The sequence below is a fragment of the Sinocyclocheilus grahami genome, unplaced genomic scaffold, assembly GCF_001515645.1.
Source record: "Sinocyclocheilus grahami isolate Dianchi unplaced genomic scaffold, SAMN03320097.WGS_v1.1 scaffold75.1, whole genome shotgun sequence".
Lineage (NCBI taxonomy): Eukaryota > Metazoa > Chordata > Actinopteri > Cypriniformes > Cyprinidae > Sinocyclocheilus > Sinocyclocheilus grahami.
The window spans coordinates 1,238,336-1,249,112 of NW_015505254.1; positions in this window are offsets into that span (position 1 = coordinate 1,238,336).

Below are 10,777 nucleotides of genomic sequence, written 5' to 3' on the forward strand. Positions count from 1 at the left end.
CTGACCTGTCTTTTATTTATTCATCAAAAATAAGACAAATTCCATGAAATTCCGCGTTATACAGTAAAAAATTAAATCCGAAAATATCCGCCAAAATAAAAGTTGAGAAAAAGCAAGAACTCTATCAACATTCATAAATGTTAGTATTGTAATTTTACTGTTGTTCTGTAAAATAAAAAGTAAGACAATAATAATGATGATAATAATAATTACAACAGCTCTGTTTTAATACATTTATTATAACATTCACACATAGTGTTCAAATTAGGATCTGTAATATTTTCTAATGTTTTAAAAGAAGTCTCTTCTCAGCAAGGCTGCTTTTAATTGTACATTAAAAAAAAAAAATACATGCCTGATTCAAGAAAAAGGTCTGATGGCCAAAAATTATTATTTTACTAACTTATTAATTTCAAGTTAAATTGTGCTTTGTTTTGTAGTGTCTGCTAGAATGTTACAAATGTTCAGTGTTAAATATTTTTAAATTGTTGTTTTGTTATTGATTTTTTTTTCTTTGAAAAGCAAGACAAAACAGTAAAAAGCACATTTTGGCTTTTTAATTTATGCAATGGTGAAAAAAAATTGGCAAAATACATGGGGGAAAAAAACTCGAAAAACCGTATTCGGTATTCGGCCCAGTGTTTAATTTTGTTCAGTTTCGGCCAAGAATTTTAATTTCAGTGCATCCCTATAGACAACATCACTGATTATAATGGGTTCTATTCTACACCGGACGGGAGCGGCACGATGTGCTGTGACCGATGTGATAAGCATGAGTTCTGGGCCACGGTGCGGCCGGTATAAACACTAGCATTGACTGAATGGCCGCGATCAGCTCCGGTGGCCGTAACACAGGCTTTAATGCACCGCAGACACGTGCCGTGATGCGCAGATCAGCTCTACATCACTGAACGTCACTGAATCTGCTGTTAAAAATGAGCCATCCATTCATCATATCATCATGCAAAACTAAGAATTAGAATCATTGTAATGTGACGATCAAATATAGGTGCAGGCGGGTGGCGGGCGGATAATTAGAAAGCAGCGGACTCGGGTGAAGTTTGAGCTCATCCGCACATCTCTACACTACACTGACCTGGGTCACCGGTAGCAAACAATGGAGTGCGCTCTGCTGGACAAACTAAGTAATTCAACACCATTCAGAAGCATTTAATCTGCATTATATGTTCTGTAACAAAAAAAAATGTTATACCAATGTATCGGCGACAGGCTCATATCGGCCGATAATATCGGCTAAACGATATATCGGTCGGGCTCTAATAATGTTAATATGCCAGTCTACTCGAAGTACCAAAAACTGCTTTAAATCATAAGATGAGCTGATAACCACTGTGATAATACAAGTGGTATGATAGAAAGTAACATTGATGAATCAGAGTTCATTGGTGGCCTGGCCTATCTATAAAACATGGTCAATAGTCATATATAAATAGTGAATGTCTAATGTTGGCTTCAGTATCATTGAGATATTATTTTTGGTTAATATTCTGCATTTGTTTTCATTTTATTTTAATTGAAAAGCTGTAGTAATATAGTATATATATATATATATATATATAAATAATTATTATTATATATATTTTTTTCACTTTTTTAAATATGTCTATAATGTCAGTTTTAGTTTTAGGTATTTTTAGTTATCAATTTTCACAAGATAAAAAATGGTTTTAAGTCCGTTATTTCTATAGAAAGGAAAAATTTAAATCGCATCATATGACCCCTTTAAAGGGCTCTACATGATCCCAGCTGAGGAATAAGGGTCTTATCTAACGAAACTAATGGTCATTTTCTAAAAATAAAATAAAAATGTATATGCCACAAATACTTATCTTGCACTAGCTCTGTGATGTACTGTACATCCACGAGGACCACGACTTCACACATTACGTAATCACATTGTATGGAAAGGTCACGTTTTTTCCTAGTGGAAGAAATCTTTTAGATTTCAAAAGATTTAAACATCCAGGACCTCCTTCTCCACACACTAAACAGTGAGTTGGTACCTCTGCCTATACATCACGCGTGACCTTTCCAACGCGACTTTGTAATGTGTGAAGTCGTGGACACGCATCGCAGAGTTAGTGCAAGATGAGCATTTGTGGCTAAAAAGTATATACATTTTTTATTTTTTTAGAAAATGACAGATCGTTTCACTAGATAATACCCTTATTCCTCAGCTGGGATCATGTTGAGCCCTTTAAAGGGGTCATATGATGCGATTTCAATTTTTCCTTTCTCTTTGGAGTGTTACAAGCTCTTGGTGCATAAAGAAGATCTGTACAGTTGCAAAGACTAAAGTCTCAAATCTAAAGAGATATTCTTTATAAAAGTTAAGATTCAGCCACACCTACCTAAAACGGCTCGTTCTAACACGCCCCCACATATCTACATCACTATGTGGGAAGATTTGCATAACGCCGCCCAAATGTTCACGCAAAGAAAGACGGCGTAACTTTTATTCTCGCTGTAGTATTGTTGCCGCTGCCGCCATGTTGTGGATATGCTGTGTGTTTCATTGTGAAAGCGAAACTGCTTTGTTTGGCCTTCCAAAAGAGGACGATATCAGCTTTGTCATGCCTAAAGCTGATCCGTGCTGGTCGCTGAGGAAAAACATCAACTTCGCGCTGTCAATCACCGGATCGGCTTTCACCGTGGACGAAGCGGAGTCCAGCCCGGGGTCGTCACATGTGGTTGCCGCAAGCCTCCTTTGTCGAATCCGCCGGGTGCTGCTCACTCAAGCCGCTGTGTGTTTCGTTGTGAAAGCGAAACTACTTTGTTTGGCCTTCCAAAAGGTTACATAATGTTTCTATAAAGTTGATCAGTTCCAACTTTGCAAGGACAGTCTGGCGCTTCTGACTCACAGCCTGTAAGTACGTTTTTTATATTTAAAGAATTTGCCACTGATGATTCAAACACGAGTTTGAGCAGTATATAGTAGCGCTTGTTGTTTTTCAATCACAAATGCAGACATGGTTTTATGTTTACGCGGCGCAATACGCAACGCAAAGCGTAAAAACACAGTATAAGTCATTACAATCAGTAATTATGTCCCCACTGGATGCAACAAATGCCTCGTTTGTAATGGGTTTTATTGGTTTTGTCTCGTCACGCCGGGACACATGGAAACCATAGACTGTATGATAGAAACACAGTATGGTAAGGGGCGTAACATTTCTGTCACACGCTTGAGGTATTCAGCCAATCACAATGCACTGGATTCCATTATTAATTCATTCGTTTACTGACTTGAGAATCTTAAAATCCTTACATTTACATATCGAAGTAATTTAAGTACTTTTTAAAATAATTACAAATTGAAAAAAAATTATTAAAACAGTTGCATGTTAAGAATTTTTAACTAATATTACTTCAAAACATACAAGCAAGTAGCAAATAATAAAGAGGAGCATAGAAACAAGTCCACTATATGAAGAAAAATCCTGGAATGTTTTCCACAAAAACCTTAATTTCTTTTTGACTGCAGAAAGAAAGACATGAACATCTTGGATGACATGGGGGTGAGTAAATTATCAGGAAATTTTAATTCTGGAGTGAACTAATCCTTTAAATAATGCATGGATTGTATGGACTACTTTTATGACATTCATGCCCACCAGCTCTCTTTGTTTTACAAACACTTATATATGCTAAATAAGGCTATTGCCTGAAAATCAGTGGAAAATAGATTAGTAGACCACTAACTTCAGCAGTTTGAAATTTGGTGAATGGTGAATTATGGTCATGTATGTAAAGGCAGAGAACGCTGGGAAACAAATTGAAGAACAATTGAACTGCTTTGAGCATAAACTGTCAGTTGTCCTTTTCAAGGTTTTAACAGTATTCAGTAAGGTTATCAGGTGGGTACAGACCTCATGACTACATGCTGAGTGGCATGATAATAAAAGCTAGTTTACAGGAAACCTCAGTGGCATGTAATTGCGCCATTGAGATGCAACTGTCCCCGAATTCAGAAGACCCTAATCAAATTTGCTATCTAGGTCATTTATGAGACGCACGCTGACCCAAAAGAAAAAAACGAAAAAGCAACATTAAGCGAAGCGATAGGACGATGTTTATCATTTGTGTTGCTAATGCACCTCTGCCAGTGTCTTCTAGACGTGTTCTGTCATTTAAATATGCTATTGGGCAGCACAAACATGCTTTAATGATCTGAATTAATTAATGCATTGTGTATAATTGTTGATTCTGCATGCACTCGCATGGCTTATGCAGCTGGGTGATGTACCGGGTGGAGGTGAGCTCTGGCCTGCTGTCATAGACTGTGCTCGAGTACTACTGACAACAACAACAGCATTCAGTACAGCACAAAAGCCAGCAGAGACTGTGGTTTCATTCTCCTGGGCTCTGAACAGAGAAACAAGCAGGACTCTGTTGTGTGGAAGGATATGGCTGTTGTTCACATGGTGCCATTTGCCTGTACTGTTCAGTGATGTGACATTCAATGTTGTCTTAATTGCTAATTAGTTTTTAGCAGATAATTTATTATCTAGAGTGGCTGACACTTACTTTAGAAAGAGGAAACCTGGGGTTTAAGACCTTGTTCTTATTCTTTTGGTGATAGTTCATAGTCATCACCGTTTGAGAACCTTTAACCTTTGGGTTTCCAGTCCAGTGGCCTCATTTATAAAGCGTGCGTACGCTCAGATTTGATCGTACGCACATTTTCTTGTCGGAGTAGGCTACTGCAGGTTTTTGAAAATGTATGCTGTTCTTGCAATGAAAATGTTGAATGAAAGAATATGGATGATGACTGGTGATCTTTTATATGTTAATAATGACATTAATTAGGAGTCGTTTGCAAGGCAGAGAGCTGAAACCATTCATTTGTGGGCAAGTTCAAGATCATTTGTGATTCATAGGTTTCACATCTGAAAGAGACGTGTACGTGCGTTTTCTGTGCGTACGTTCATTCTATGAATCACACATACGCATATTTCAGAGATGATCGTAAGATCAATTTTAAGATGGTTTCTGCACAACATTTTGTAAATGAGGCCCCAGATCTTTAATCGTGATGCATTTTCAACTGGGAGTGAACAACTTAACTTAAAGTTCACTCTTAAAACTTAAAACAGCTATTTTTGGTTCCAGCAGCACTGTGACTTTTGACCAGAGGCGGACAGTAACTAAGTACATTTACTTGAGTATTGTACTTAAGTACACTTTTTGAAAATCTGTACTTTACTTGAGTATTATTTTTTCTGGGAACTTATGACTTTAATTTCACTACATTTGAAGTACAAATATTGTACTTTTCACTCCACTACATTTCTATCAAGATCCTCGAAGTAGAAAGTCGTTATGATGTAGCAGCTTTGAAAGTCAGTAGATAATTTTTTTCTTCTCTAAAACATGACTTTCTTTTTATCAGTAATCACTCTTGTAGGGCTACATGAAGTGATTTCCCAGCATTTTTGAACACTGACCAGTTGCAAATGTGATATTTATTTACAGCAATTCAATAGTAAGAAGTTAATATTGTGGTATATATTAGACACAATATTGTCGTGTATATTAGACATGATTTTGATAAATTGTGTACGTGAAAATATTACCTATAAAGTAGGGATGCACGATATATCGGCCACCATATCGGTATCGGCCGATAAATGCAAATTTTTTCTGTTATCAGTATCGGCCCGATAAGAAAATTTGGCCGATATCTTAAAGCCGATAAATAATGCATTATTTCCTTCAGAGACACTTCAGATGCGCGCTGTTCGTAAGTTTTATTTTTTTTTAAAGTTTTTAACATTCTAAAAGCTCTTTATTTCAAATATACTACAAGCTAGTCAGTGTATTCAGCAGGTGTAATGTATTCTAAGTTGCTTCAGAAGTATTGCAAGTACTATTACGTACAACAATAAAAAGTGCATTGACATAAAAAAGGAAATTTACTTTTGGTACTTAAGTACTTTTAAAAGCAAGTACTTCTGTACTTTTACTTAAGTAAAAATCTGTCTTTACAACTTTCACTTGTAATGGAGTAATATTTGACCAGCAGTATCTGTACTTTCACTCAAGTAATAGAGTTGAGTACTTTGTCCGCCTCTGCTTTTGACTGTTTAAATCAGTCTACTTGTCTGTGTTTGCCCTTTCCAATCAATCTGTACATTAGTGTTGGAGATTTTTCAGTGACTCTTCAGGTTATATTAGTATGGCATGACTGATTTATTGACTCATTCATTCAACTGATTTTTTTTCCTTCAAAATACTGATTTATTCAGAATGACAGAAGTGACTGGCTGTATGCTAGTATGCGATTCTGAACTGAACCATTGATTTTATGTGCGAGTCATCATGACTTCAAACAAGTCATTCAAAACACTGATTCGTTCAAGAAAAAATACTAGCATACCAGCATGCTGCATATTAGATATTGCTCTTACTACCTTTACCACAACTTTTTATGGAATAAATATTAGTGAGAAAGAAGGATTAGTATGATAGTATGTTGCTTCTGTCTTTACGAGTGAGTCATTGAATCATTCAGTCAAACAGTTAAACACACTGATATGTTAAGGAAGTAATGAATCCGTTTTGGTTGTTTGCAAATATTTTATTTGGTGGAGCAACAATACACAAAATTATGTGTAATATTGTGTCTAAAATGTAAGTTACTGAATATTAACTTGTTTAGTGAACTGTTCTGCATAAGCAATATCACACTCACAATTGTGCTTTTGTTAATAATAATACTGCTATTTAGAGCAAAAGCACTTGTGCTCATATAATATTGACTAATTGCCATGTTTTTTGGACATGTAGTATTTCCATTAGGGATGCATGATATTATCGAACCGATATCGGAATCAGCCGATAATAGCTTTAAATGTACATATCGGCATCAACCCGATATGAAAAATAATGCCGATATGTCTTGCCGATAAGAGGAATACGTTAACTCATATGTGCTCAGGGTGTGCTAGCGATTAGATCACGTCAACAGTGTGGCTCATTCTTGAAGCAAAGTTTTGTCTGATTGGTGATTAGATTCACTGTTTTGGATCGCTGCATTTAAACTGAGAATGCACGTACAGAATGACACGTTCGGTGTATGATAGAGTAAACAGTAATAGCACGTGCAGCGGCAGCCTCCCCCGAATCCTAATGCCCGCTCAGTAAGGAGTTTTAATTCCATTGGGGGCGCTGTTGGCCTACTTCTAATAAAATGAAAGTAAAATACACAAATAACATTTAGACTTTGTTTCTGATTAAATAAAGTAGTAATTGATGTAATAAAATCATGAGTATGAGTTTTGATTTAAAGGTCAAAAGCTATAGCTTACATGAATAAAAAAAAAATCACAAACATGACACTTGTAAATTAAATAATTTTATATATGCTAATTTATTCATTAATGTGTAATATGTTATATTTTTTAAACAAATTATGAGCTCTAAAAGATTTTCAGAATTTTTACAACTCTGCTTTAGACCATCTACAAATGTTAAATCTTAAAATAAAATGTTAAGGTTACTACTAGTGGTTGACCGATATATCGCCAAGGCCGATATATCGGCTGATGTTTGGCATTTTTCAAGTATCGGCATCAGCCGATAAGTTTTTCTGTTTGGCCGATGCGTTGGAGGCGGGACTTTTATTTTGACGGCACTGAGAGCGGCAGTGCCTGAGCACACAGTGCTCACATTCTCCCTCTTGTACGCCATCGTCGTTAACAGTTCTGTCTAATATGGATAGAAGTCTGTCTAATAATTGCAGTGCAGTTGCCGTACTGTATTAAAGCTTTAAAGGGACGTTTAGACGCGCACTAGAGGCGGTTTAGCCAATCACAACACACTGGGCTAGCTAACCAATCAGATCCCATCGCCTATTTCTGAGGGCGGGACTTCATAAAAACAGGAAAAGATCAGCGCATTTCTCAGAGAAGGGACAGAGCGGTGTGGAATAAAGGTAAATTATGTGAAAAATAATTTTTTTTTTTTTTTTTTTAGCATTAACACATGTTAGACTGCACCCCATAAACACAATCAAGCCTAGAAAAAGACCAGTGAACCACCCCTTTAATATATCTTTTAATCAAATGAGAGTTAAATTCTTTATTTTTTCTTTAATATTAATTCTTTAATATTTTTAAAATTAAAACATGAAAGAAATAGCGTATTGTGTGATTTATTCTTTTAAACAAAAGTTTTAATAATTGTTGTAGTGGTATTATGCATATCATACTGCACCACAGTAATATATTTCTGATAATTTCTTTAAACTAACCCAAACTTATATTTTGATGGGTTGCCATGAGGAACTTTTAAGTTTCTGTAGCCTATGTAAGTGTTTCCCATACATTGAATTATTTGTGGCGCACAAATAGATTTTCCAAAAGGCTTTGACTTCGTTGAATAAACATGAGCACTGCACGTTTCAAAATTGAAACCCGGTGCGGGTGTTTTTATATCACTGTATTTCTGAAGGAACCCGACTTTTCAGAAAATGTTGGATGTCATTTTAATTTCATCTTGCATGTAATATCTGATAAAGCAGCGTTTGTGAGTGGAGTGCTTTGTGTACAGTGTTACCGGGGAAACCTTGATCTCTACCACTCCAACAGCGCCTCCTGCTGGCAGAGAATGAGTTTGCATATATATGCATGACATTCCGCGTCATACAGTAAATTCCATTTATATGACTGGATTCCGCGATTCCGTCCACATTTTCTGCATCGCAGAAATCATAGATAATATTGAGGTGTTTTGCAACTTCAGTGTAACGTTAGTTGATTGTGATTTATTGCAAATTAAGCAACGTCAGCTGCTGCCTTATTTTTGAAAGACAACTGATGATGCGTGATCACTGAAGCAGCTCCAGTTAGCAAGCGCTTTCGGAGTGAGAGTGAATTCCGCATCGATTGGTCGGACTCGTGACTCTCAACAAATCAGATGAGCGGTGGGCGGAGATTGCTTTAGCCCACAGAGTGGTGAGTTCTGACTAGGCATGGGACGATAACCGGTTTCAAGGTATACCACGGTTTGGAAAAGTTACGGTTTCAAAACCACTAAAATTTTCCATTATACCGTTCCTGCGGTATGTGCAGTTTTTTTACGTATCGTCAAAGACGGAAAGTGCAGGAATCCCCTCAGTTGTGTGCAGCGAAGAGCGTAGCGAGCGGAGTCACCTGTGTGTAGGATGGCCGAAGGAGATGAATCCCTGGAAGTCTGTCGTATGGGAATTTTTCGGATAACGTAGACTAACCATGTTCCGTACACAATGATGTTTCGTACAGATGACGTTTTAGCGCCGATCGCTAAATAAATACTTCCAAGTCGAACATAAACTATATATCTGTGTCATCTTCGGTTTTCTTCCTCTTTCACCCCCGATCAAGACAGAGACCCACCCGCCGTTTGTTTCAGTGTTGAAATAAATACTATTTGGCTCGCTACCGAGGCAGATAACATGGCTAATTAACTAGCTAACGTCAACTAATTTCCTCCCTCACATTACTTCACAGAGTGAGGAATAGCAGTCTAAAGTACGTACTGTAGCCTACTTTTCTGCGATTTAGTACAATAATTAAATTTTGCTGGTATCACGTCTATGCTTTTAAGCCTCCTGCCACTGTTTACATCTGTTCAAAATCACGCATTTAAAAAAAACAAAACTTTGCCACTGTTTGAGTGTTGTAAGGAGGGGCCGCGCGTGTGTGTGACACTCGCGCTCTCTCTTTCCTTATGTGTGTATGTGCACACATCCTTGTACCTCACTGCTCCAAACTTAATCCGGGAAAGGTGAACATTCCTGCATCATAACTTGGACTGAAAGATGAATGTGTAGAAAGCGATCATGTCTCCAAGTCTCCAAAATCCTTGTTGAGCTGCAGATTTATGCATGCATTTTTTAATTTTATTTTTTACGGAAATTGTTTTGATTATATTTTTGATTATTGAGCTGCAGGTTTAGGCTCACTTAAGTGACTGCATTTAATTAAGAAGAATTTAATTATTTGATCTAATTATTTAGCCTGACATGTTTACTGTTCCAAAATGTTCTATACGTTTCTTAAAAATAAAATGTGTTCAGTGGGGGAAAAAAGTAGTTTTTTTTTACCCAGACATTTAAAAATAACATATTTTAGAGCTGTAATCGCAATACCGTGATATTTTTTATCTAAGGTTATCATACCGTCAGAATCTCATACCGGCCCATGCCTAGTTCTAACAGGCTGCATCAGAGCCAAATAGCGTGTTTCAAAATTAAGTTATTTTATTGGCAAAATCGGTTTTGAAAATGAAAATTTGAAAATTTGAAAACATTATTGTTTATTTAATTCTAACAAATAAGTTATTGTTAAAAACTAATTAAAATTCAAAATAATTTGCTTATTTGCTTAACACAGGAGAGGCTTGGTGTTGTTTCCAAACAAAAGGAAATATATCGGTATCGGCCAAAATGAGTTGAAAAATATCAGATATCGGCAAAATAATCAGCATCCCTAATTTCCATGGTATTATTTAATACATTGGTAAATTAATACTGTAACTAATCATTCAGAAGCATGGTCTTGGATTTTCTGAGTAAACTGAATACTACACATAACATTTTGTAAGGGCTTTTTGTTCTTGAGGAAACAACAAACGGGGCTTCTACAGCGTAAGCCTCAGAATTTCCAATAAAAAATCCCCCCCAAATGTATTTGTAATCACACCAAATCAAGTTCTGGGCATCTTGCTGAAGCTCTGATGCAGAGATACAGACGGCCTGGCCTGCTGTAAGTGG